The 27,276-nt window shown below is 42.7% G+C and overlaps 1 protein-coding gene across 5 annotated transcripts in view; it reads left to right on the forward strand.

Moving 5' to 3' along the window:
- The window catches only part of FSTL4 (follistatin like 4), a 728,090-nt gene that overhangs the window by 118,603 nt on the left and 582,211 nt on the right, over positions 1 to 27,276 (forward strand). Inside the window, exon 4 of one of the 5 annotated variants that reach the window (XM_082624020.1) lies at positions 21,346 to 21,448. The exons of the other annotated variants lie outside the window; for them this stretch is intronic. The gene's annotated coding sequence lies outside the window, so the exon portion shown is untranslated. The remainder of the gene's footprint in view (positions 1 to 21,345; positions 21,449 to 27,276) is intronic. 5 annotated transcript variants of the gene reach the window in all.

Raw genomic sequence — 27,276 nt, forward strand, 5'->3', positions numbered from 1 at the left:
CCATTTAAGACAGGTTAAAGAGGGGACTGTTTACAATGGCATGGACTGGATGAAGGGAACCTGCAGGGGTTGGTGTTGCACTTCTGGGCTAGCAAGTGCATCTCTAGAAACCATTGCTACTCCTGGGCATGTAGGGGGAGGGGGAAGGAGCTGTTAGGAACTCAGGGAGAGCTGAGGTCATAAGAGAGAGGCTGCTGAGCAGAATCTGTGGCCTTAAGCTGTTTTATAAACTAGGATTTAGTATAGAGGGAGCTGGGAGGGTAAACACTACAACCTCTTTTTCCTCCAATTTCCTAGTCCTCTCCCACTGGCAAACCTAACCAAAAGCCAGAGGTGGAAAGGGAGCCTGGGTCACGCAGTCCACCTGGGCCAGCCACCCGGGGCACAGAATAGGGCTCCACTCCTTTGTCGGGAAAAAAAGCTATGGCCCCAACACCATGGAAACACAAAGTCCCATCAGCTATTGGATTTTAGTATGAGGAGATCAATCCAGTTATATTCCCACCAGGAATCTAATTAAAACGTTAGCTTCTACTGGTGTGCTTCACACAAGGTAGTGGGAAAAAAATAAATAATTAATTAACATAAAACACAGGAGCTGCAGTCTGGTCTGCAGCCGGTCGTGAGGCAAAAGTTGATAACCTTAGCTTTGGTTTTTCACCAACCATTCCATGTGCCGCTGATCCTCTGCCAGCACCTGGCTTGCTGGCTTATTTTTTTTTTAACCTCGTGGTTAAAACTTTACATGCGCCTATTGATCAAGTGCTGGGGTAATTGGGAAAATAGGTGATCGGCTTCACAAAGATGGTCATTTCATCTGTGTGATTTTTGAGAGCCTTTGTTCTCTCAGTGCCCTCTGGTGAGGATACCCGTGGGACAAGGACATCTTCACACAACTCTGCTCACTCTGAGTCATCCTTCCTCATAGGTGTCTATGTCACCAATGTTTCATTCTTGTTCTTTGTATGTTTCTGACAAGCTGTCTACCTGTTAGTGACTGACTAGTCAGGGTAGATTTATCAGGCTCTTTCTCCTTCCATGGATTTCCTGAGTTTCTGCCCATTGGGAGGCATTGGGAGGGTTTCCCCTCACCGTTGACTTTCAGGGTCATTCTTGAGTGGGATTGTGATGCATTGTCCATCCACTTCTGACTCAGTTGAGCACACTGTGCAAGCCAGCAGTAAACCAGGCCATGCTTTTCCCTCATCTCTTTACTGATTATAAGGAGCTCTCTATGAGGCAAAGGTGTGGGTCAAGGCAGATGGGCTGAAGCTTTGGGAATAAGTGCCATGGGAGTCTGAGCCACCTGCTGTACAATCTACTCTTCCTTCTGACCTGTACAGACTAGATCTTATATATACCATTTCCATCTGACAGTATAATTCTGCTCTTTACTTCCAATTTTGTAATTCAGCAGATCACACAGCACTTAGTTCATGATGGGTGGTTTATGTCACATAGTCATTTAGTATCCCATGGTCTGGTGTTCAGCATTTTCCACAGCTTAGCAGGAAACCAGGAGCTGCTTTACAAATGCAGCACTATTACTAGAAGAATTCCTACTCTAAAACCTTGGGATTTGTGCTGTAATATTTATATTAGGGCCTGCCAGAGGCTCTATATAATATCTCTGTCTGCCAGAAATATTTCTAGTACAATTGGATGTGCTGGAGTCACCACATAAGAGCCACAGAGCAGCTTATAGCCAGGACCTTCTATAGAAGCTTCTCCTGATCCAGATCTCACTCAAAACTGGAAGACTTACCAGTTATCTAGGAAGAAATCAGAACAAGATGCCCAAATGTGTTACATATTTCCTCCACAATCCAAAGAGGCCAAATCAAGTATTATGTTTTCCTTTGTGGTGAATGGTGGAAGGAAAGCAATATTTTTGTCACTTTAGAGGGAATATACCTATGTGTTCTGGGCTACTGCACCCTTAGAAACTTTACTTATATGTCAGGCCCTTGAATTTTTGCCGAGTTTACCGCCCATTTTCTGGCATGCATATGTCTTACTAAAATATGTATGGTGCTTACTCATTCCTTCTCAACAGGTCCAGTTAGCATAATTACTTCAATGTAATAGGCTATTGTGATTTTCTATGGGATAGCAAGACAATTAAGACTATACTGCAACAGAGAACAGACTATATTGTGACAGAATAGGAGAGTTGACATAACTTTGGGATAAGAGAGTGAAGGTATACTGCTGTCCCTGCCATGTGAAAATGAATGGTTTCTGATTATTTTTATTGACCAGAATTTGTTAGCTCAGTAACTGCACACAAGATTTTTATGCAAGGGAAATCTGGTTCTTTGAGTGAGGATGAGGATCCACTTCAATCAGCAAGGAAATATCAAGAGGATTTAGAGGTTCAAAGTTCTCATCTACCTAAATGTCCCCATTCCATGTACAGGGTCTTATGTCTTCCCAGCCAGTGCCCTCTTACCTTAGCACAGTGTCTCTCAACCTCGGGACTACTGACATTTTGGGCTAAATCATTGTGTGTGAGGCTATCCTGTGCCTCTCTGATACTTACAGCGTCTCTGGTCTCTATCCACTAGATACCAGTAGTACACCCCACAGTTGTGGCAACTCTCAATGTCTCTAGACATTGCCTAATGTTCCCTGGGAGGCAAACTGCTCCCAGTTGAGAACCACTGCCTTAGTATAAGAGATCTGGCAAATGTCCATATTCATGGTATGAGAACTCTGTAATGCTTATAATTAGGCTTTGTGCTTGGTCCTCAGCCATATCTGCCCTGCCATTATGGAGGATGAGGGACTCCTTCAAACTGCCATGAAGTCTTCCTGATTTTCTACCTGTTTTTTTTTTTTTTTAACTCAGGAATTCAAGGTCTTCACTTTGTCATTTTCTGTGTGTATTCTCCCTACAGCAGTCAGGGCAGTTGGCTCATCCCAGGGTCTTTGTAATCACCATTGTCACTATAGTGCCAGAGTGCCAGAGCCACTTCAGCTCCCTACATTTTGACTTCTACTGTCACTCTTCATTTACCATCACCAGTGATTTGAGTAGTTGTAATGCCCCTCCTTACCACAGATTGTCACTATCCCATCTGCCCTTAAAGGAGGCTCTCATCGATTAGGTTAGTTACCCAAATCCCATTTTTAGGCCCTATTTCCTGGTGCCACTTCCAGTACCAAGTATTGTAAAAGTCAAGAGAAAAGTGGCACACTCAAAAGAGTAATTAAAGAGAGGTTAATGAAAGAACTATTTATAAAGGTGTGAGCAGGATGAAGGGATCCAAAGTAGACAAAAAGATGGTGAAGCACCCAGAAATTAGTAAGAGCAGCAAGCCATTCCCTCCCCTGGACTAAAAGAGGAGAGGGAAAGAGCTGTGCCTGGAACCCAGTGAAAGCCGTAGACAAGGGCGAGGGGTCTCTGAAGTTGTTGAAGGTAACTACTGTTGGAAATGTAACTACTGTCAAATGATTGCCAGGAAGGAGAGGAGATGGGGGAGTAAATACTCTAACGTCTTTTCCTTCCAATCCTCTCATCTCTGGGTGCCTCCTAGTGGCTGAATTGGAAGCCAGGGGAAAAGAAACCCATTTAAGCAAACTAGATAGGCTAGCCTCCTGGGGCACAGAGCAAGAATGGAGAAGACTGGAGAGGAATATCGTGGATAAACCAGGAAAAGTTGCTAAGCCAGGGTTTTTTTTCAGTTTTTGTTTTTTTTTCACATGAACTTGTTTTGCCATAATTTAATCTTCCAGTCCCAAAAGAATTTTAAAGATCACTTAGTCATTTTTGAGTGGTATATAATGAAGGCATAATTTTATTTATTCTTTATGGGGCTATGTTCCAATAAAACTTTATTGACAAAAGTAGGAAAAAATAAACAGGCAGTAGACTGGACTCAGTCCACAGGCCATAGTTTGCTGACCCTTGAGTTACAGTATAATACAGTATAATATCTCTTAGATATACCTTAGTTTACATAACCACTTTCTTATTGTTGGGCATTTAGATTATTTCCCCAATTTCCTTATTCTAATGAAAAAAGTTAAATACACGTCTCTATGATTATAACTTTGCATTTCCAAAATTGCCCTTAGAATAGATTCCTAGAAGTAGAATTTCTAGATCAAAAGCTATAAATACTTTTAAGGCTTCCTATTCTTTTGCTGCTTGTGGGGAGTATAAATTGGTGTGTGTCATTTCTGGAAAGCAGTTTGGCAATGCCTAATTGATGCCTCCCCAAGATCTTACTAGTTCTAAGTATGATCATTGTAAAGGAAAACAAAGAAAGTGGCATGGATTTTATGTTTAAAAAAAGGTGTCCCAGTGTATTGTTTTGTGTGTGCACAACTGATTACAGAAGTTCAACTTTTTTCTGTATTTTCTTTTTTAAAAAATTTATTTTATTAAAGTATAGTTGATTTACAGAAGTTAACTTTTTTCCATCTTTCTTATCCATTTGCATTTCTTCTATTTCAAAGTTTTTATTTATATCTTGGCTCATTTGTTTTATTTACTTTCTTTCTTTTTATAATTTTGTCTTTTCCTCTCCAATTTTATTTCAATTATATGTATGTTTAGGGGTAAAAATCTAAGAGCATAGGTTGTAGAATCAGACTGCCCAGGTTCATACTCTTATTCTGCCACTTCCTTCCTTCTTATGCCTAAACTTCCATGCTTCTAGAATGGAATCAATAAGACATCATATTATTGCTTTGAGAAAAGTATGTAAAGCACTTTCTGCATTGCCTAGCACATAGTAAATGTATAATAAGTACTATCTATGACAATGATAATGGAGACAATTCTTTCACTACTTAAATGTTCATTATCTATCTGGTGATCAAATACATTTTTACCTCTATTTTCTTTTAACTTTGTTATGGTTTAATTAAAAAAAAATTCCTTGGATGTTATTTGGTATAAGGTATGAAGATAGGCTCTAAATTAATTTATTTTCCAAATAGCTGAATAAATATTCCAATATATTTTATTGAATAGTACATTCCTTCCTCATTAGTTTGTGCCATGACCTTTATCAAATATTTTGCTTTTACACATTTTAGGATCTACCTCTGGGAAACCAAGTGTTTTAAATTTATCTGCTTCACCATCACTGACATAACATTTTAACACCCCATAATACAACTAACTTGCATTACTCTAACTTCTCATTTTTTTCTTAGTCTCATAAATTTATTCTCCCAGTTGCATTTTATAGTCATGTCGACAATTTTCAGAAAGAATTGCTGTTATTTGAATTCAGATCAGAGGTAAATGATACTTACAGAACAACCTGAGAACTGACATTTCTATAATGAGCTTTCTTTCCATCCTGAAACATAATGTGTATCCTAATTTATTCAACTCTTCTTTTATATTTTTTCAGTAGAGTTTTATCATGTCCTATATCATGTAAAAATAGATAATACTTATTGAAAATTAATGCTATGAAGGGCTTTGTTCTAAATACATTATGAATACGTTTAACTCTTAAGACTGTAAGAGAGAGGTTTGCCATTATTCCTATTTAATAATGGTAAAACTGAAGAATGTGAAGGGTAGGTGATTTGTCCCTGATCACCTTAGGTCCAAAGTCAGAACCAGAGTCTGTCTCCAAAAGCCCATGTTCTTAATTACTCTGATATACTCATCGTATACATTAGATGTTAAAAAAAATTCTTAGATATATCATTGTGGCTATGTGAATGAGATAGTTTCCCCACCTCCAGTATTCCTTTTAATTGGTTACTGCTAACACAGAAAGGAAAAACTATTGTCTATTACTGATAAACCCTTATAATTTGTAAGTTTATAATTTGAGAGATTAAGAAGAAATACATAAAATTGGGTACAGATTAGATCATTTTAATTTAAACAATTTTAATTAAAAAATTGAGATCAGTATTATTAACATTTACATTATCAAGTTTATTCCACAAATAGCATTTAATAATATTAATTAAATGTTAGAACAAATTAAACTTCTTCCCATTTAATGACTGATAATAATTTAATAAGAAGAAAAATAATGGCTAGGGACTTCCCTGGTGGTGCAGTGGTTAAGAATCTGCCTGCCAATGCAGGGGACACCAGTTCCAGTCCTGGTCTAGGAAGATCCCACATGCCATGGAGCAACTAAGCCTGTGTGCCACAACTACTGAGCCTGTGCTCTAGAGCCCGTGCTCCGCAACTACTGAAACCCGCTCATCTAGAGCCCGTGCTCCGCAGCAAGAGAAGCCACCGTAATGAGAAGTCCACTTACCGCAATGAAGAGTATCCCCCGCTCACCGCAACTAGAGAGAGCCCGAGCAGCAATGAAGACCCAACGCAGCCGAAAGAAAGAAAGAAAGAAAGAAAGAAAGAAAGAAAGAAAGAAAGAAATTCTCAAAAAAAATAATAATGGCTAACATTTATTTTGTGTTTCCTCTATATTAGTTGCTATAGCGAGTGCTTTGCAGGCATTCGTTAATTTAATTTCTTTTAATTAGTTATGAAAGAAAAAGCATGCTTTGCCAAGAAATAAATGTGACATCTATCATGTTTGTTGGGGACTGGATATATATTAAAACCCAGATTGAAATTTAATTATGTGATTCAATATCAAGTAGACAAAAGCTGCTTTCATGACCTGGTGTTTTGGATTCTTGCATTTTGCACTAAAAAACACAAATGGTTTATTTTGACTATGTTTGAAATGACAAGGTAAGAGAGATTGCTCTCAGGCTGTTATTTGTAAGCATTTTGTCACAAATAACATATTTGTGTATGGGCAGTCTTGACTGTCAACAAATGAAAAGCCAAATTGGATATAATTGTCACTATGTTTTCTTTTTAAAAACATTCACATTTTGAAGGAGTAAAGATAGCTCAATGTACTGTATGTGATTTCTGATCAGATGACTGCAACTTCCTTATCTGGTAAAAATCATCTTAGGGTGATTGTGCAGAATTATTATCATTTTTTATAGTCTTCATTAATTTGTTGTATTTTAACATCAGTGTTTCTTATACTTCCTGACTTTAACCAATGGCCCATTATAAGTTAAATAATGTATAAGAATAGGACACTTAAAAGAGTATAGTGATTAAACCTGCTATCGCAGTTACCACTTGTTCAGCTAAGTTACAAATCCATTAAGTAACTGATTTGTTAGCAGGTCTCCATTGCCATTCTTGCTCTCTTAATGCACCTTAAGGAGCTCTTTAGCTTAAAAAAAATTGAGGTACAGTTGATTTACAATATTATATAAGTATCAGGTGTACAACATAGTGATTCATAATTTTTAAAGGTTATACTCCATGTATAGTTATTATAAAATATTGACTGTGTACCCTGGGCTGTACAATCTCCTTATATTTTTTCTTAAAAAATTTTTTTTTATTTCTTAACATCTTTATTGGAGTATAATTGCTTTACAATGGTGTGTTAGTTTCTGCTTTATAACAAAGTGAATCAATTTTACATATACATATGTTCCCATATCTCTTCCCTCTTGCATCTCCCTCCCTCCCTCCCTCCCTATCCCACCCCTCTAGGTGGTCACAAAGCACCAAGCTGATCTCCCTGTGCTATGCGGCTGCTTTCCACTAGCTATCTATTTTACGTTTGGTAGTGTATATATGTCCATGCCACTCTCTCACTTTGTCCCAGCTTACCCTTCCCCCTCCCCCATAGCCTCAAGTCCATTCTCTAGTAGGTCTGTGTCTTTATTCCCATCTTGCCCATAGGTTCTTCAGGACCTTTTTTTTTTTCTTAGATTCCATATATATGTGTTAGCATACAGTTATTTGTTTTTCTCTTTCTGACTTACTTCACTCTGTATGACAGACTCTAGGTCCATCCACCTCACTAAAAACAACCCAATTTCATTTCTTTTTATGGCTGAGTAATATTCCATTGTATATATTTTGCCACATCTTCTTTATCCATTCATCTGTTGACGGACACTTAGGTTGCTTCCATGTCCTGCCTATTTTAAATAGAGCTGCAATGAACATTGTGGTAATGTCTCTTTTTGAATTATGGTTTTCTCAGGGTATATGCCCAGTGGTGGGATTGCTGGGTCGTATGGTAGTTCTGTTTTTAGTTTTTTAAGGAACCTCCATACTGTTCTGCATAGTGACTGTATCAATTTATATTCCCACCAACAGTGCAAGAGTGTTCCCTTTTCTACACACCCTCTCCGGCATTTATTGTTTGTAGATTTTTTGATGATGGCCATTTTGACCGGTGTGAGATGATATCTCATTGTAGTTTTGATTTGCATTTCTCTAATGATTAATGATGTTGAGCATTTTTTCATGTGTTTGTTGGCAATCTGTAGGTCTTCTTTGAAGAAATGTCTATTTAGGTCTTCTGCCCATTTTTGGATTGTTTTATTTTTTTTATATTGAGCTGCATGAGCTGCTTGTAAATTTTGGAGATAAATCCTTTGTTCATTCCTTCATTTGCAAATATTTTCTCCCATTCTGAGGTTTTCCTTTTTGTCTTGTTTATGGTTTCCTTTGCTGTGCAAAAGCTTTGAAGTTTCACTAGGTCCCATTTGTTTATTTTTGTTTTTATTTCCATTTCTCTAGGAGGTGGGTCAAAAAGGATCTTGTTGTGATTTATGTCATAGAGTGTTCTGCCTATGTTTTCCTCTAAGAGTTTGATAGTGTCTAGCCTTATATTTAGGTCTTTAATCCATTTTGAGTTTATTTTTGTGTATGGTGTTAGGGAATGTTCCAATTTCATTCTTTTACATGTAGCTGTCCAGTTTTCCCAGCACCACTTATTGAGGAGGCTGTCTTTTCTCCACTGTATATTCTTGCCTCCTTTATCAAAGATAAGGTGACCATATGTGCATGGGTTTACCTCTGGGCTTTCTATCCTGTTCCATTGATCTATATTTCTGTTTTTGTGCCAGTAGCATACTGTCTTGATTACTGTAGCTTTGTAGTATAATCTGAAGTCAGGAAGGCTGATTCCTCCAGCTCCATTTTTTGTTCTCCAGATTGCTTTGGGTATTCGGGGTCTTTTGTGTTTCCATACAAATTGTGAAAGTTTTTGTTCTAGTTCTGTGAAAAATGCCAGTGGTAGGTTGATAGGGATTGCATTGAATCTGTAGATTGCTTTGGATAGTAGAGTCATTTTCACAGTGTTGATTCTTCCCATCCAAGAACATGGTATATATCTCCATCTATTTGTATCACCTTTAATTTCTTTCTTATAATTTTCTGCATACAGGTCTTTTGTCTCCTTAGGTAGGTTTATTCCTAGATATTTTATTCTTTTTGTTGCAGTGGTAAATGGGAGTGTTTTCTTAATTTCACTTTCAGATTTTTCATCATTAATGTATAGGAATGCAAGAGGTTTCTGTGCATTCATTTTGTATGCTGCTACTTTACCAAATTCATTGATTAGCTCTGGTAGTTTTCTGGTAGCATCTTTAGGATTCTCTATGTATAGTATCATGTCATCTGCAAACAGTGACAGCTTTAGTTCTTCTTTTCCGATTTGGATTCCTTTTATTTCTTTTCCTTCTCTGATTGCTGTGGCTGAAACTTGCAAAACTATGTTGAATAATAGTGGTGAGAGTGGGCAGCCTTGTCTTATTCCTGATCTTAGTGGAAATGGTTTCAGTTTTTCACCATTGAGGACGATGTTGGCTGTGGGTTTGTCATATATGGCCTTTATTATGTTGAGGAAGTTCCCTCTATGCCTAGTTTCTGGAGGGTTTTTACCATAAATGGGTGTTGAATTTTGTTGAAAGCTTTCTCTGCATCTATTGAGATGATCACATGGTTTTTCTCCTTCAATTTATTAATATGGTTTTCATATATTGAAGAATCGTTGCATTCCTGGGATAAACCCCACTTGATCATGGTGTATGATCCTTTTAACATGCTGTTGGATTCTGTTAGCTAGTATTTTGTTGAAGATTTTTGCATCTATGTTCATCAGTGATATTGGCCTGTAGTCCTCTTTCTTTGTGACATCGTTGTCTGGTTTTGGTATCAGGGTGATGGTGGCCTCATAGAATGAGTTTGGGAGTGTTCCTCCCTCTGCTATATTTTGGAAAGTTTGAGAAGGATAGGTGTTAGCTCTTCTCTAAATGTTTGATAGAACTCACCTGTGAAGCCATCTGGTCCTGGGCTTTTGTTTGTTGGAAGATTTTTAATCACAGCTTCAATTTCAGTGCTTGTGATTGGTCTGTTTATATTTTCTATTTCTTCCAGGTTCAGTCTCGGAATGCTGTGCATTTCTAAGAATTTGTCCATTTCTTCCAGGTCGTCCATTTTATTGGCATAGAGGTGCTTGTAGTCATCGCTCATGATCCTTTGTATTTCTGCAGTGTCAGTTGTTACTTCTCCTTTTTCATTTCTAATTCTATTGATTTGAGTCTTCTCCCTTTTTTTCTTGATGAGTCTGGCTAATGGTTTATCAATTTTGTTTATCGTCTCAAAGAACCAGCTATTAGCTTTATTGATCTTTGCTATCGTTTCCTTCATTTCTTTTTCATTTATTTCTGATCTGATCTTTATGATTTCTTTCCTTCTGCTAACTTTGGGTTTTTTTGTTTTTCTTTCTCTAATTGCTTTAGTTGTAAGGTTAGGTTGTTTATTTGAGATGTTTCTTGTTTCTTAAGGTAGGATTGTATTGCTATAAACTTCCCTCTTAGAACTGCTTTTGCTGCATCCCATAGGCTTTGGGTCATCATGTTTTCATTGTCATTTGTTTCTAGGTATTTTTTTATTTCCTCTTTTTTTCTTCAGTGATCTCTTGGTTATTAAGTAGTGTATTGTTTAGCCTCCATGTGTTTGTATTTACAGATTTTTTCTTGTAATTGATATCTAGTCTCATAGCATTGTGGTCGGAAAAAATACCTGATATAATTTCAGTTTTCTTAAATTTACCAAGGCTTGATTTGTGACCCAAGATATGACCTATCCTGGAGAATGTTCCATGAGCACTTGAGAAGAATGTGTATTCTGTTGTTTTTGGATGGAATGTCCTATAAATATCAATTAAGTCCATCTTGTTTAATGTATCATTTAAAGCTTGTGTTTCCTTATTTATTTTCATTTTGGGTGATCTGTCCATTGGTAAAAGTGGAGTGTTAAATTCCCCTACTATGATTGTGTTACTGTCGATTTCCTCTTTTATGGATGTTAGCATTTGCCTTATGTATTGAGGTGCTCCTATGTTGGGTGCATAAATATTTACAATTGTTATATCTTCTTCTTGGATCGATCCCTTGTTCATTATGTAGTGTCCTTCTTTGTCTCTTGTAATAGTCTTTATTTTAAAGTCTATTTGTCTGATATGAGAAGTGCTACTCCAGCTTTCTTTTGATTTCCATTTGCATGGAATATCTTTTTCTTAACTTTCAGTCTGTATGTGTCCCTAGGTCTGAAGTGGGTCTCTTGTAGACAGCATGCATATGGGTCTTGTTTTTGTATCCATTCAGCCAGTCTGTGTCTTTTGGTGGGAGCATTTAATCCATTTACATTTAAGGTAATTATTGATATGTATGTTCCTATTCCCATTTTCTTAATTGTTTTGGGTTTGTTATTGTGGGTCTTTTCCTTCTCTTTTGTTTCCTGCCTAGAGAAGTTCCTTTAGTGTTTGTTGTAAAGCTGGTTTGGTGGTGCTGAATTCTCTTAGCTTTTGCTTGTCTGTAAAGGTTTTAATTTCTCCATCAAATCTGAATGAGTTCCTTGTTGGGTAGAGTAATCTTAGTTGTAGGTTTTTCCCTTTCATCACTTTAAAATGTCCTGCCACTCCCTTCTGGCTTGTAGAGTTTCTGCTGAAAGATTAGCTGTTAACGTTATGGGGATTCCCTTGTGTGTTATTTGTTGTTTCTCTCTTGCTGCTTTTAATATTTTTTCTTTGTATATAATTTTTGATAGTTTGATTAATGTGTGTCTTGTTGTGTTTCTCCTTGGATTTTTCCTGTTTGGGACTCTCTGTGCCTCCTGGACTTTATTAACTATTTCCTTTCCCATGTTAGGGAAGTTTTCAACTATAATCTCTTCAAATATTTTCTCAAACCCTTTCTTTTTCTCTTCTTCTTCTGGGACCCCTATAATTCGAATGATGGTGTGTTTAGCATTGTCCCACAGGTCTCTGAGGCTGTCCTCAATTCTTTTCATTCTTTTGTCTTTATTCTGCTCTGCAGTAGTTATTTCCACTATTTAATCTTCCAGGTCACTTATCCATTCTTCTACCTCAGTTATTCTGTTATTGATCCCTTCTAGAGAATTTTTAATTTCATTTATTGTGTTGTTCATCACTGTTTCTTTGCTCTTTAGTTCTTCTAGGTCCTTGTTAAACGCTTCTTGTATTTTCTCTATTCTATTTCCAAGATTTTGGATCATGTTTACTATCATTATTCTGAATTCTTTTTCAGATAGACTGCCTATTTCCTCTTCATTTGTTAGGTCTGGTGGGTTTTTACCTTGCTCCTTCATTTGCTGTGTGTTTTTATGTCTTCTCATTTTGCTTAACTTACTGTGTTCGGGGTCTCCTTTTTTCTGGCTGCAAGTTCGTAGTTCCCGTTGTTTTTGGTGTCTGTCCCCAGTGGCTAAGGTTGATTCAGTGGGTTGTGTAGGCTTCCTGGTGGAGGGGAGTAGTGCCTGTGTTCTGTTGGATGAGGCTGGATCTTGTCTTTCTGGTGGGCAGGTCCACATCTGGTGGTGTGTTTTGGGTGTCTGTGGCCTTACTATGATTTTAGGCAGCCTCTCTGCTAATGGATAGGGTTGTGTTCCTGTCTTGCTAGTTGTTTTGCATAGGGTGTCCATCACTGTAGCTTGCTGGTCGTTGAGTGAAGCTGCGTCTTGGCACTGAGATGGAGATCTCTGGGAGATTTTTGCCGTTTTGATGTTACGTGGAGCTGGGAGGTCTTTTGGGGACCAGTGCCCTGTACTTGGCTCTCCCACCTCAGAGGCACAGCCCTGACTCCTGGCTGGAGCACCAAGAGCCTTTTATCCTCATGGCTCGGAATAAAAGGGAGAAAAAATAGAAAGGAAGAAAGAAAGATGATAAAATAAAATAAAATAAAGTACAATAAAATAAAGTTATTAAAATAAAAATTAATTATTAAGAAACAAAATTTTCAATGTAAAAAATAGCAAACAAACAAACAAAAAAAAAACGGACAGACAGATCCCTAGGACAAATGGCAGAAGCAGAGCTATACAGACAAAATCACACACAGAAGCATACACATACACACTCACAAAAAGAGAAAAAGGGAAAAATATATATATATCTTTGCTCCCAAAATCCACTTCCTCAATTTGGGATGATTCGTTGTCTATTCAGGTATTCCACAGATGCAGGGTACATCAAGTTGATTGTGGATATTTAATCCTCTGCTTCTGAGGCTGCTCGCACAGCTCCCAGGGCTTAGCTTTGGATTTGGACCTGCCTCTGCGTGTAGGTCGCCTGAGGGCGTCTGTTCTTCGCTCAGACAGGACGGGGTTAAAGGAGCAGCTGATTCGGGGACTCTGACTCACTCAGGCCGCGGGGAGGGAGGGGTACGGATGTAGGGCGAGCCTGCAGGGGCAGAGGCCGGCGGAACATTGCAACAGCCTGAGGCGCGCCGTGCGTTCTCCTAGGGAAGTTGTCCCTGGATCCCGGGACCCTGGCAGTGGCGGGCTGCACAGCCTCCCCGGAGGGGAGGTGTGTAGAGTGACCTGTGCTTGCACACAGGCTTCTTGGTGGCAGCAGCAGCAGCCTTAGCGTCTCATGCCCGTCTCTGGGGTCCACGCTGATAGCCGCGGCTCGCGCCTGTCTCTAGAGCTCCTTTAAGCAGCGCTCTTAATCCCCTCTCCTCGCGCACCAGGAAACAAAGAGGCAAGAAAAGGTGTCTTACCTCTTCGGCAGGCCCAGGCTTTTTCCCGGACTCCCTCCCGGCCAGCCGTGGTGCACTAACCCCCTGCAGGCTGTGTTCACGCAGCCAACCCCAGTCCTCTCCCTGGGATCTGACCTCCGAAGGCCGAGCCTCAGCTGCCAGCCCCGCCCGCCCTGGTGGGCGAGCACACAAGCCTCTCAGGCTGGTGAGTGCCGGTCGGCACCGATCCTCTGTGCGGGAATCTCTCCGCTTTGCCCTCCGCACCCCTGTTGCTGCGCTCTCCTCTGTGTCTCTGAAGCTTCCCCCCTCTGCCACCCGCAGTCTCCGCCCTCGTAGGGGCTTCTAGTGTGTGGAAACCTTCCCTCCTTCACGGCTCCCTCCCACTGGTGCAGGTCCCGTCCCTATCCTATTGTCTCTGTTTATTCTTTTTTTCTTTTGCCCTACCCAGGTATGTGGGGAGTTTCTTGCCTTTTGGGAGGTCTGAGGTCTTCTGCCAGCGTTCAGTAGGTGCTCTGTAGGAGTTGTTCCACGTGTAGATGTATTTCTGATGTATTTGTGGGGAGGTAGGTGATCTCTGCGTCTTACTCTTCCGCCATCTTGAAGCTCCTCCTATCCTTACTTTATACGTAGTAGTTTGTACCTAGGAGTTCTTTAACTTTTAAATAATTATTTTATGTTATTATTATTTTTTAAACGGAAATGGAAATCCTTACTTATGGACATGGACCCTTGCTACTGTCTGTAACCCTCTAGAAGGTTCGTAGGCGCTCTTTGGGTCAGGCAGAGCAAGAGGTACCTTTGGTCCCACTCTGGTTTTGCCGAGGGTGGTGCTGTGGGGTGCATTAGCTTTTCGGGAGGCAGGGTTGACCACGCTCCAGGAGGCCAAACGTCCAGCATGTCAGAGCTGGAAGAGGCACAGCAGTCATGTGGTCCAGATCTCTTAATACTCTGTACTGAGGAGGAAACCATCCCAGAAATTTACCAGCCATGATGAGAGCAAGCACTGTCTTTTCTCTCCTTACAAAGGATTGCAGAAAAGTTCTGTTGTTGAGCACATCCCCTGCTCCCCTCCCCAGGGATAATGGACCCTCATTTCCTGTGGCAGGCATAATGGCTTTTCTGTCAGCTGTGCCAAGTGGCCTGTTGAGGCTGGGAGGATGACAAAGATGGGCATTTATCTCTGGAGTCCAGGAGTGGTTTCCATTCCTCATCTCTGCTGTGTACCTGGGACACTGAGTAGATTTAGGTCCATGTGGTTCTGTTGTGGATTTAGAAAGCAAACACTCAAAGAGTCTTCCTTGAAGCCAGGAGCTGTTGGTAAGGCCAGTAAGTGGAAGCAGTGTGGCTTTCCACACAACAATCTTTGTGACCCACAGGACAGACCCAGAGAACCCCAAACATCTGATGTAAAATGCAGGAGACAATTGCTGTCTTTCTGGAGGGTCAAGGTGCCCCCAGCAGTGGAGCTAACTTCCTTGCATCGAAATGCTTTTCAAAGCCTTTTAAATTGGAGCTTTATTCTCTTTTCCCTTTTTTTCCATGACAGAAGCCTCTCTGTACTCCGAAGGAAGATGCAGGGTAATCTTTTTTGCTGGCTGGTGGCTCTACCTGCAGCCCTGCATAGCAGATAAGCCGGGATGGCAGTGGTCTTGGGGCAGGCACAAAAGCAAATTTTACACAGAGACGAAACTCTCTACCAAGATGTGCCTGCAGCAATGGCAGGTCTAGTGTTCTGGTTCTAATAGTTTCCTTCTGCAAAGTGTAGGAAAAATTCCATTCCCATTCATTCAGGGAGGTCTCTGGTCTCCCTCTTGTGACTCCATCACAGACTGAATGTGAGTGCGGAGTGGCTGCTGCTTCACTGGTTACTTCGAGCTGTGGTTCTCGTCCTTTGAGGGTTCACAGAGCCCTTTGAGAGTCGTTGAATGTGATGGGTCATCTCCTCCACAAAATGCCCACCGCACAGGCGCTGAGTTCTGCCAACACTTTCACGGTAGGGGTCGGTGTTCACAGACTATCTGGAAATCCATACGCCTGAGGTCCAGGATGCTGAGGTTGACAGTATCTGTGGTCCTGTGTGAAGCAGAGGCAGACCCATCACAACCCATACCAGCTGCCTATGGAGAAAAGTCTGCTGGGCCTGTGTGTGCATCCCACATGGAGGATTACCTTATGTTGGGAAGATTAAGCTGCTAAAAATCCTCTTCTTGGCGTTTCTCCCTTGGGTTTGCAACTTCTTTTCTCTGGTTTCGCTGACTCATATTCTTCCTCCTCTTCCATCAACACAAGTATTTGTCGAAATTCTGATCTGAGCCTTTGTCTCTTCTCTCTAAATCCCCTTGCTGAATAATCTTGACCATCACTTGACCTTTTAGCCATTGATTTCCCAACCGACTTTTCAATGCTGCGTTCTCTCTTGAGTTCCAGACTCCTTTCCAGATACCATGCAGTTGCCTCTTAAATCCAGCACCCTCCAGAGCCCCCACCCCTCCTGCAACCCACCCACTCTTCTCTCTCCATGCTGCCTCCCCCAGGCCGACTGCCTGCTGGAACCATGGACGCTACCACCGATGGCCTCCAGGGCATCCATGTGTGTGTGTGTTCCCTTCTCCTCATCCCTACATCATGGCCTGGAAGGTTTCAGGATTCTTCCATGCAGCCTCCCAGCTCACTTGTCCCTCAAATCAGATTCTAAATTGTAGCCATGCCCCCTTCAGGCTGAGAAGCCTTGTTTGCTCCCCATTCCCTATAGACCAGTAGATCCCTAGCTCAGATGCACTCAGGCTCGCCACAGCGGGACCCACCTGTAGCAGATGCTGTTCATGTCCTGCTTGCATCCCTTAGGTCCTACCATATCAGTGCCCTCCCCCTGCCAGAATCTGCGGCTCTGTGCCTCAGGGCCCACTAGCATCGATGTGTCAATATTGGGCCCTGGCAGCAGAGCTCACCCTGCTAGGGCACAGGTTAGGTTAGAAGGGCCAGGGAATTAACGCCTCCCTCATCCCTGAGAGCAATCCTCAATAAATAAATGACTGATGGGAGTTGATATGTAAACACCCCAGCTTCTTTGTCCCTTGGGTGAGGTAACTCTGAGGTGCCTATTCTGCTGTGTCTCCCTCAGGGATGGTATTTCCTGGGACCACCTCCCAAATACACTACGTACACTGAAGTCTTTATTTCAGGGTCTGTTTCTGAGGGAACCCACATTAAATCACCAGCTGACCTTTTCCAGCCTTACCCCGTCACCAGGGGCTCTGCCTTTCTCTGACCTTCCCCTGGCTCTGTCTTTGTACCTTTGCTCAAGCCAGGTGCTCCCCGTCTCTGCTTTTGGGACTCCTGCCATCTTTAGGTGAACCTGAAAGGTGGCCTCTTCCAGGAAGCCTTCCCTAGGACCCCACCCTACATTCCCAGCACACTTTCTGCTGGCACCCCTCTCTACATTATATCCTTGTTCATTGGATTTGGTGTCTCTTTTCTGTAGGAATGATGTCTTTCTAAATGTTTTTATCCCCTGCAGCACCTAACCCAGAGCTTGGCACTTGGACCTTCAACAAATGCTTATTGAGTTAAACTCTCCTAGTTCTCCCAAATTATTGTGACCCTCTCCTTGCACATACTTTGCCAAGGCACCCATCCTGAGGCTTAGTGGCCTAGTGCCCTGCATTCTTTCTTTGGAGACAGGTTGAGTCTTCTCCTCTGAACTGTCCTTCAAACTAGAGGCCCAGGGATGTTCTTAAAATTTATCAAGCAACGAATATTCAGATAGTGAACCATGTACTAGGCATAGTGCCTATGGGGATGAAAATATAAGAGTGAGTCTTAAATTCAAAACGCTTACGGTTAACCTGTTAATTCAGGGTTGGCAAGCATTCTGTAAAGGGTCAGGTAGTAAATAGTGTAGGCCTTCTGGGACACATAGTTTCTGCGGCCCCCTTCCCCCCTCCCCCTCCTCTCCCTTCTCCTCTCCCTTCCACTCCTTCTCTTCCTCTTCTTCTTCTCCCTTAAAAAAATTTACAAACCATTCTTAGTTCTCAGGCAGTTCAAAAAGAAGCTGTGATCTGCCCCTGCATTAGTTCAGTGATTCACCCAGGCGGCATTTATTAAGTGCTTCCTCTGTGCCTGACACCTCTATGGCAAAGTTACTCCTTCTGACGCGTCCCCTCCCAGGCTGGGTACATACCTGGCAGGTTGTGAAATATCCCTGAGAAGTTGGGATGAGTTGAGCACAGTGCCGACCACAGCCCTGGGCTGGGGACCAGGGAAGGTTCCTCTCCTGCACCCCTGCTCCTTCTCTGCATGGTTTCTCCCTAACAACATGCCTTTCTTGACTTGACTGTAATTTTAATTTCTGCTGGAGGTCAGCTGGTCTTTCTTCCTAAATGGCCGCTCTCCCTGCTTGAGTTTTTTGGGTAATGGCATCATCTTATCTCTGCTTTTACTTTGGAAACCGACTCCATATTAACCTCCTGCCTGGCCTCCATTCTCTACCTTTTCCCTGCCGCATTTGCTATGTGCCCTTCTCTTGTTTTTGTTGCCTCTCACCACTGTACTCTGCCTCTGGCTTTGTCCAACTCACCTCCCTTCCTGACTGTCAGGGGCCTTCCCAGGAATCACGGATAGCCTTTATGCCTCTCTTGTGCACAGTCTCTTCCATTACTGGTCCCCAGGGCTCTGCAGTAGCCCAGGCCCCGATGTCAGCCTGAGGTCACAGCCAGTCAATGCCCAAAGAGATGTCCGCTTACTGGCTGCAACCCAGCTCTGTTTTGGATTCAAGAGTTTCCTGAGTGTCAGAGCCCTGCCCTGCACTGTTCACCATGGTGGTTGCCTCTGTGATGAATTAGATCCCTTGGCATTCTTGCCCTCTTCACCTCGAAGGAGTCAGTCATGCACTGGTTAATTTGGTCTTTGCAATAGATAATAAGAAAGTAACATTTTCTATAAAAAACCCTTCTTGGAGGTACAGATACATGATAAATAGAAACCTTATGCCTTAAACTGTCCACCCTTCCCTACTGGCATTCTTCCCTCACAGTTACCCATTCTACAGAAATCCACTGTAATGAAGAGGAGGAATAATTTGCATATTCCCAAGTTTCCCTTGGTTTGCAGAATTCACTGCCAGCTTTTATAAAGTAGTGAGCTCCCTTAGTGCATTTTAAGTGGCCTTCTTTGCAAGATTTTGATTCAGGTATAACTTTTCGGGAGCATAGGGAATGCATAAAGCACTCTCCGGCATATTCATGCTCACCTGGAGAGAAAAGTTACCCCAAGTAAGTGAGGAGAAGATCATTTACAAGTCTGATGTGGATGTTCTACCCTAAATCCCATAGGGCAGTAAGTTCATATTCCAGAATGTGGATTTCTCCTACTCTTTTATCTTAAGAAGCTCACCTGTAAGAACCTGTCTTTGGAATGCAGGAAAGTCAAGATCTGAGGATTTAGGTCGAATGTGATTATGATCCATAGAAGGAATTCAACAGATCACGGTGGTATTTGAACAGACCCCTCAGAGAGTGCTACCCACTGAAGAGGGCCTTGTATCAGCTTTCTCTTTGCTCAGAGCTTCCCAACCTGGTGTTCTGTTCTCAGACCCCAAGCTGTCTACCTGTGGGCTTCCAGCCCTCTGAAAAGGCATGCAATTTTATGTGCCCCTGCTTCTATGCATCCTTTTGGGGAGAAAATCTAGGGCTTTCTTTGGATTTGAAAAGGGTCTGGGATCCCGAAATCCTCACCCATGTCATTGTCTCAGGAGTTGAGGTGCTCCATGAAGTCGGATCCTTTGGTTTGTTCTCTGCTGGGTCCCGCTCCTGGAGCGGTGCCTGGTGCACAGTTGGTGCTCATTGTATATGTATGGGTTGAATGACTCGATAAGTGGATGAATAAAATGGCCACACCGGGACTTGAACCTGGGCTGCTCTGACCCCAGAGCACTCTGCCCTTCATCCTCCTAAAGGAAAGAGGCTATTTGTTTTCTCAGGGAGACTGGAGTGGGAGTTGGGCACACAACTTGTGAATCAAAGACCCAAATCGCTGCAAAAGAAATCTCAAAGCAACAACCAAAGCAAAGACTGCAAGAGGCAAGACAAATCGGATTTTCTGAGGCACTCTCTCTGAGCAGTTACCTCTGAGCCTGGGGAGGGTCTGGGCTCTGGCCAGCCCTGGATGCTGGTGGGCAGGGGATGTAGAGCAAAGTGCTTCTGAGGTGACTGTAGCAGGAAGCAGCTGGCTCCGGCTCTGGCTCTGGGGAGCAGAACATGGGCCAGGCTGCTGCCACGTTCTGTTGCAGAAGTACTGCCGGGGGCTGCTGTGGGTGCTGAAGGAGCCAGTTCCCTGAAGGGACAAGACACTGGACCGAGGGTCAGAGGGTCTAGTGTCTGGGCCTGACTCTGGCTCCTGGCACACCTTGGCTCCCCTGCTTCCCCCTCTCGATTTCAGTCTCTCTCTTTCTGTAGAAGGGTTTGCAGTGTTTGTTTTTATTCTTCCCAGGGTTAGTTGGGGGAGGTGGTGAGGATTGGTGACTGAGTCTTACAAACTACAAAGTATAGAAGGCCCTTGGGGAAACAGGGACCCAGCTGAATGTGCTGGACAGGTGTCCTCCTGTCTGGGGTCTGGGTCAGTGTGCTCGTACCCTGTAGTCCGCTGGTCAAACAGATGCTCCTGGTGAGCAAGGGCTCCTGGGAAATGCATGGGGTCAAAGTTGGCCGGAACCTGGGAATGCATGGAGGGGGCTCAGAGGGGATGTGGCACTGCCATGGGAGACTCATAGGCTAGTCAGGTGAGTGTGTGAGGATAGTCATTTGTCTGGAAAGCCGAAGAAGGAGGAGCTAGTACTCCATACAAGCCCTAAGCTAATGATCTGGCCCTTTTTAGAGAATAAGAGTCAGTTATTAGAGCCACTTAATTAATTCCAAGATGCTGAGCTGAGCAAGACAGGTTTAGCCCACTCCCAGTGGCAGAGCAGGTGTTGGCTCATCTTGCGGGAAAGCATGGCCAGTGGCCCATCTCAGAGTTATGGGGGTGGGGCCGTGTTCCAGTTAATAGAGGGATTTGTGTCCAAAGTAGCTGGGGATTTCCTGATTCAGAATCCTGGAGGGGAGATGAGCAATTCTCAGCATTTCCAGCACTCCTGAAGTTTGGTTTAGACTGACAGACACAGAAAATAGTCTTCCTGGACCCGAAGGCCATTTCCAAGGGAGAGGGCAAAACTGTCATGAATGGGGTAAAGCCCTGTTGGATTGGAGATTTAGTGCCATCCTGCTCAAAAGCAGAGGAAATGGATGTTGTAGTTGCCTTGTTGGCATCTACCCAGGCTCTCCCTGATCTAGCAGCCTCATGGTTTGAGTGGCCCTAATTGTCCAAGTCAGTCAGAGGAATCCCACTCCCACCTTGCTGGAGGGATAGATGGAGAGATGGTCCAATCAGAACAAAGCTTAGGGCTTTAGTTCAGTGGTCTGAGAAATGTCACTCTTTTCCCCTCTGGATGTGAAAAGTCAAGCACAGAGTCCTGGTTTCTATTGGCAGCCCTTTTGTGACCATGACGGAAGAGGATCTAAAGACAAAATTAACACATGGAGGGCAGCTGAGTAGAGAGGATCACAAAGAAATGGAGCTGGACTTTCTGGAGGTATGAGTCCATAAATCTCCTTTATCATTCAAGTCAATTTGAGTTGGCTTTTCTGATTCTTTTTTATTGAAGTATAGTTGATTTACAATGTTGTGTTAGTTTCAGGTGTGAATTGCAGCAAAGTGATTCAGTTGGCTTTTCTGATTCTTACATTGAGTGCTTTCTAACTGACATGTAGGACCTGTTGGTTTCTCAGGTTCTCTCAATCCTAGAAGTTAATGATTTGGCTGTTTTTTTTTTTTTTTTTTTTTAATGTCCTGAGGCTAGAGCCCAAATCAGGTGGAAATGAACATCTGGGGCTAATGTTCACCTTAGACACCAAGGCTTTGTATCGGAGGTTGGAACGTTGGAAGCTGATCTGTACTGGCACCTCTTTGACCAGATCATCTCAGATCCCTTTATAAGCATGGAGAGGCCCTCTTTGCATTGTTGGGACACTTAGGTCTAGAGGCTTGTCTAGCTTGTGGTTGGTTTGTTGGTGGTTAGAGATGGTCCAGATCTAGAAGAGTCCAACCTGAGAATTGAGGTTTGTTCTTCAAATGGTCTGTGAGTAGGAAAACACTAGTGAATTGAGAAAATGATCTCTTCTCAGTTGTGTTCTTACCTGCCAGAGTCAATTATTCATAAGTCTTAGAGCTCACTGTGTTACTTAAAATTGTACAGCTCCTAAGCCCATATGTCAAGGGAAGCCAAACAAACAAGCTTCCGTTTTACAAATCCTCAGATGTTTCCACGAAGGCTCCCTTAACTGTCTCTGACAGTAAGAAAATTAATAGATGCAGCTGACAATGTGTAAAATGATCGTATGTGTCGAGGTCTCAGAGGATAACATAATGTCTTCACTAGAAACAATTGGTGTGTTGTGGATTAGAAGCACAGGAGATGGATGGCTAGAAAGCCTGCCATGGGTTAAATGCCATCATTACTGGCTCGTTCAATCAGGAAATAGCTATCAAGGACCTGCAGCGTGCCTAACACTGGGCTGGTACCCAGAATCCATGTGTACAAGATAATGTTAAAGGAGGAGAATAGCATTCCTTCACCTTGAGGAGCTGCCCTGTCAAGCTGGGAAGAGAAGGCACACATACCTACCAGCCAGGGTGTACTTTGCAGATGTGTATGTTCTCAGAAGTCCAGAAGAAGGAAACAATTGTTGGTATCTGGGCTTTCTCAGGGAAAATGGGGCTTGAATTAGACTTCAAAGGAATTGAGCAAATTATTATTTGGACTGGAATTATGTATTATCGAATGAACCTTGAAGTAGCCATTCACTGGCTAGGGCTTGGAGATTTTATTTACCGAGAATGTTGGAAAAAAGCTTACTATAACAAGAACTGGCCTGCCCTGTATTTGTCCTATATTTAAAACATGTAATTTTTCAAAGTAACAGCAGAGAACATGAAATTTAAATGTAGGCTTCTTTATGGAGTCTTGGAAATGACTTTTCTTCCTGGATGGAATTGGACTATTGACTGTGTTAGGTTTGGTGGTGATTGAGCAAAGAGTATTTTCTATTTGATCTTATTATATTTTAATCACATTGCAATAAGTGTCAGAATAGTACAAAATGAGAAACTTCACAGGCTCATATTTCATTACAAAGTCAGTTTGTACAGGGCTTTGGAAGGGACCTCACTTGCATTGATTTGCTGTGGTGATCAATTATAGCTCAGCTCTAACGGAATGGAGCTGGTGGGCCAGGAGCTTCCTCCATGCTGAGCCTGAAGGTCACTTCCCCACATCCTTCTGCCTGGAGCCCACCACTCTGTTTGCTGTTTTATGGTGTGACTTGAATCTGGAGGTCAGTGGATGAAATGCCACTCTCTGTGGCTCTGGTTTGCTGACACATCAAGCCATCATGGCCGAACAAATATTGCCTGTGGTCTGAATCATATTTTGAGATATTCATTTTTCTTGTCTATCCCCCACCCTCCTGCTTCCCATTCAAGCAGGTAGCAGGCTTGGGGCTTCATTGCCTCGGTGGAATTGCATGGCCAGGCTGCAGGCAGAAGTCGCCGGTGTGACTTGTTGGCTTTTATTTTCTACAAGCTCAACCCTGTGGTGTAGGATGAGATTTTAGGAAAAAGGCAGAATGCATGGGAAAAGCAAGAGGCAGAGATCTTCTGTCCATCTCCCTTAAGAGGAGATTGCCCTGTCTGGGCATCCGAGGGTGGGTGACAAGTTCCAGACATGATACATGTGCAGAGATGGAGCTGCAGCCCCAGGGTCCCATATCCCTGTGTGATGGCATGAAGGCAGCAGAGAGCTGCAACTCACCAGACAGAGGAGGCGATGAGCAATTCAGCAGCCGGTCAGCAATTCTAGAAAGTGGAATCTCTGCCTCTTTCTGGGAACCACATAATTCTGGTGGGACCGGGAGAATAGGAGCCCCAGAATGACCCCATGGAGTTTGATGTCCAGTGACTCTGTGGCTTCCATTCACCACTGAAGAGGCTCGTGGCCAAGGCTGACTATTGGCGTCCTTGGTCCAACCTCTCTGGGGGCTTGGCATGTTCTCAAGATGTAGCCATGGCCGGCCTGCTTCTCTCTGCCTGCCTCTGCTGGTCCCCCGCAGTCTGCTAGGACAGCCCTTCTCTCTTACTGCCCTCCTAGGGTTTCTGAGAGGTCCAGGAAGCCGGGCTAGGGATGGAGGGGGAGTTGGAGAGAAAGTGCTCAGTCTGTCTAGTCCTTCCATAGCAGCAAAACCCAAAATACATCCTGGCATTTAATGTTATTTTTTCTGCCATGCTTATTAAACAGAGAGGCATAATGGAGAACACAAAAATCATCCCTCAGCCCATCTATAGAAGAATGTAGAATGATCTAGTGTTGAAACTGTGAACCAGTTCAGGCCAGCGGTTCATGTGGCATCCAACAATGTTGAGTATCACTGTTTATCTCAAAAATTAAAAATATCTCATGACTTCCTATGAGTTTGCTGCAGTGCCTGGGGGTGACTTGGGGAACAGTTTGGGAATCATAATAATAGGATTCCATGGTATGTAAGTTTTATATATTGTTTGAAACTCTGACTAATTGCATGGTGCTATATTTGTATATACCACATATTACTAGACCCTACTGTTGGACTTTAAGGCCATGAACAAGTTATCTCCATTATAAACATTGTTACCATAAAGAGCTTTGTAGGTTAATCTTTGAGCACATTTCTGATTTTTTTGTTAGGATAAATTCCTAGAATGGAATGGCTTGGTCAAAGGGAGTCACAAGTTTAGGGCTGTTGAATCACCACCTTCCTCTGAAAAGGTTGTACCAATTTATACTCACATTATGTATGGGCCCATTTTCAATACCATCACCAACACTAAATAGTGTCATTCTGTTAAATCCTTGATAGTCTGATGGCATCTGCTTGGTTAATTTGCATTTCTTTGGTTATTAGCAAGTTTGAAATTTTTCATATGTGTATTAGTCTTTTCTGAATTTCCTATTTATATCTTTTGCTCATTTTCCTCTTGGAGTGTGTGATGGTTTTAAAATATGCCTGCACATTCTTGGTCACTCTTTTTTCAAAAGGTGGAGCCTACGTCTCATCCCCTTGAACATGGGCTGGATGCAGTGACCCACTTCTAAAGAATAGAACGTGGCAGAAGTGACGATGTGTGTCTTCCAAGGCCTGACCAGAAAAGACATTGCATTTTTTACTCTCTGAAATGTTTTGCTCCAGGGGAAGTCAGTGACCATGTTGTGAGGACACTCAAGCACTTCTTTCAGCAGAAGTAGTGAAAGCCGCTACCTCAGGGGAGGAACTGAGGTCTCCTACCAACAGGCAGCACCAACTTGCCAAGTGGAAGTGAGCCACCTTGGAGGTGGATCTTCCAGCTCCAGCCAAGCCCTCAGATGACCGCAGCCCTGGCTGACACTTAACTGCAACCTCGTGGGAGAGGAGTTCAGCTAAGGCCGCAAAGGTGGAGAATAAAACCTTATCTGCCAACTACTTCACATTTTAAAGTGAGGGGTTAGATCTGTGCTGTCCAACATGGTAGCCACCAGCTGCAAGGAGCTATTGAGCACTGGACCTGGTGAGTCCAAACTGAGAGGCCCTGTGAGTGTAAATACACACTGGATTCTGGAGACTTAGTATTTAAAAAAAAAGGATGTAAAATATCTCATTAGTAAATTTTTATATTGATTACACATTGAAATGATAATATCTTAGCTGTGTTGGGTTAAGTAAGTCTAACAATAGGGTCTAGTAACATGTGGTATATACAAATATAGCATATACTTTTTACTTTTCACTTGATTGTTGATGATAAGATGACCTTAACAGTAACTAAAAGTTGATGAACTCAGCGATACATTGATTCTCAGCCTACCTGGGTTAAATTCTTTGAATCTTGGTGCCCTGTTGGTAAAATAGGAATAATAATAGTACATGCCTCGGTGGGTGGGTTATCAGGATGAAATCAGATAATCCAAGTAAAGTGTTTGGTTCAGTACCTGATACATGGTGAGCAGGTCAAAAATACCTGCTGCTATTGTTTTCACTAATAATCAAAGGAGGAAATAAATGAAGCATTACCTATCCCGACTTCCTCGACTCAGACTAACCAAACTGTGTGTTAAGAGGATGTGCGTACAATACCCTAGTGAATTGTTTTACCGTCTCTGACAGAGCTCCAGGCTGCCCTCATTTCATAGCAGTGAGGTTTGACTGCCTTTCAGATGTCAAGCCCTTGGATTTGAAATCCCCTGTATGCTGTACAAATTAGTTAGCTTTATTTCATATTGTACACATGTGGAGTTACCACCTCTTGACTTCAACAAATTTATGTGAAAATCATGGAAATGATGCTTCTTTGAATCGACTAGAGCCTTGGGTGTCTGTCTGAGACCTGCTCTGCCTCACACACCAAGCTCTGTATTTACAGTTTCTTCAACTCAGCAAAGGCTCAGGCACCCAACCCTCCCCCTCAACCCCCAGATTCTAAGCCCTCCCTGAGGACCGGGCCGCTGGGCTCAGTTAGCTCAGCAAACATGCTTCACATGATGCTGGCTGCACCTTTTCCTGTTTTCTCTGAGTCTAGCAAAGGCCCCAGAGGGGGAGAACACAAGTGTCCCACACTCTAAAGCTAGGGGTTAGGCCTGCGCTGCCCAGTAGGGTAGCCACCGGCCATACACAGCACTGAGCACTGGATGTGGGGAGTCCAAACTGAGAGGCCCTGTAAGTGTAAAGTACACACTGGATTCCAGAGACTTAGTATGAATAAAATGCCTGTAAAATATCCCATTAGTAAATTTTTATATTGATGGCACATTAAAATGATAATATCTTAGCCATATTGGGTTAAATAAAATACACTATTAAATTTAATGTCATCTGTTTCTTCTTACTTTTTTAATGTAGCTAGTAGAAAATTTAAAATCACACATGAGGCTCACATTATATTTCTTGTGGACAGTGCCAGGTTAAACCATCTGTGCAGGTCTTGTCAAAGAGGGGGTTGTATGGGGAGGGGGCTAGAGATTCCAGAGTTTGTTGGCGCTGTTTCCCATGATTCCTGTGGTTCTGAAGAGCCAGATGGGGTCCCCATCAAAAGCAGAGATTCAGACAGGGGTGGAAACCCGAGAAGGAGCCCACTTGAGAGCATTGTCTGGGAGGCGTGAGCTGAGTCCTCAGCACACGAGTAGACTTCCAGAAACTGCTTGCTGAGGCAGGCAGGGGCCGGCGGCAGGTGGTCAGAAGTGGACAGTAGGAGGAGGCTTTTTCCCTACCAGAGGACCCACCGTGACGAGACAGGTGTTTCTGAAAAGGAGAACCAACCCTGCCCCAGTGCCCACAGAGAAAGACTGAGCATTTAGGG

This window comes from Mesoplodon mirus (genome assembly GCF_964341445.2).
Source record: "Mesoplodon mirus genome assembly, chromosome: 5".
Classification (NCBI taxonomy): domain Eukaryota; kingdom Metazoa; phylum Chordata; class Mammalia; order Artiodactyla; family Ziphiidae; genus Mesoplodon; species Mesoplodon mirus.